This window comes from Ictalurus punctatus, chromosome 13 (genome assembly GCF_001660625.3).
Source record: "Ictalurus punctatus breed USDA103 chromosome 13, Coco_2.0, whole genome shotgun sequence".
Classification (NCBI taxonomy): domain Eukaryota; kingdom Metazoa; phylum Chordata; class Actinopteri; order Siluriformes; family Ictaluridae; genus Ictalurus; species Ictalurus punctatus.
Window position 1 is genome coordinate 14,018,161 of NC_030428.2, and position 1,597 is coordinate 14,019,757.

Sequence of the window (1,597 nt, forward strand, 5' to 3'; positions counted from 1 at the left end):
CACACGTTTATTTTATTCGTCTTTTTCTCATTGTGTCTTTGGAATGAAAGGGTTTTGTGTTTATTTAAGAGAATCATTGTGGCTAATGTACAGAATGGGCATTCAATAAAAACTTATTAACTTATAATTTAATCTCTACTGAAAGCTTAACCATGTATCTTGCTATAATCATATACAAACCCACATGCATTATAACTATATGGATTTAAGGTACAATTACTTAATTCTATGCATTCAGGCTATCTGCTGGTTCAGATTTATAATGAAAAGTTTACCTATTAATTACATGTTCAGGTTGTAGATTTTGTAGATCACCCAATTTTATAGACTATATGAACAACATGTTCTTGGTATCCATCAGATTCACTCAAGGAATGGTTATATTTCAGATTTGTGTAAATGCAGCACAAAGCTATTATTTTCTTTTCCCAGGTGAATTTGCCTAATTGGAAAGCATTTTTAATCAATTATTGTTTAAGTGAACATTGTCAAGCTGTGATCTGCAGCTGTGCCGAAAGTCATACATAAATATGATTCATTTTCTTGTAAATAAGACAATTTAAAATTCCTCACATCAAAAATGCAATTATGAGGTAATGATGTTTAACAGGCTAAAGCATATTCCAGGACTCAATGATACTATATTCTAATGATACTATATATTATGACTGTCCTCTGAGATGGTTTGATAATTTCAGGAAAATTGAGACATTTTTACATCAAGATGTTTCTAGAAAGCTTAAAAGACTGAATGAAAACATGTATGTCTTGAGACTTATGACATGGGAGTATTGAAGGTAATGGATGACTTAAGAGTTCACTGGTTGTTAAATTGCTTTAAATATGGTTTCATGATTTGTTTTGTTTTTTTCACACTGACACCAGGTTTTGCATTTTTAAATATATTAATTTAGGATCGTCTGCTAACATATTTTTAACTAAATTTTGGTTTATTTCTCAGAACCATAAAATATTACTGGCTCCTCTTGACATTAAAATGTCTGAAGACATCTTGATTTAGATGGTAAGACATCTAGATTTTAAGGGGGGAGGCACGGTGGCTTAGTTGTTAACACTTTGCCTCGCACCTCTGGGTTGGGATTGGAGACTGGAATCGTGCCTCTGCCCTGTGTTTCCTCCAAGTACTTAATTTTCCTTCCCCAGTCCAAAGACATGTATTGTAGGCTGATAGGCATTTCCAAATTGTCCATAGTGTATGAATGTGTGTGTGCGATTGGGCTTCTCAGTGGGTTGACAACCCCATCCAGGGTGTCCCCTGCCTTGTGCAAAGAGTTCCCTGGGACAGACTCCAGGCTCCCCTGCAACCCTGTGTAGGATAAGTGGTATGGAACATTGATGAATGGATAGACATTTCAAGGCACAGTGAAAGCTGGGTATAAAATATGGCTACATTATAAAGCATTGTGCAAAAAATAAATTATGAATTAAAGTTAATCCTTACAACTTTAATTTGCCCTTTGGCTATTTGGCTAATTACAGTTTCATGTAAAGTTTTCCCCTAATTTAGGATACCAGTGTAAAATGAATGAAGAATGCTATCTTTTATTTTTAAGATGTCAGCAAGTTGCTTTCCTCT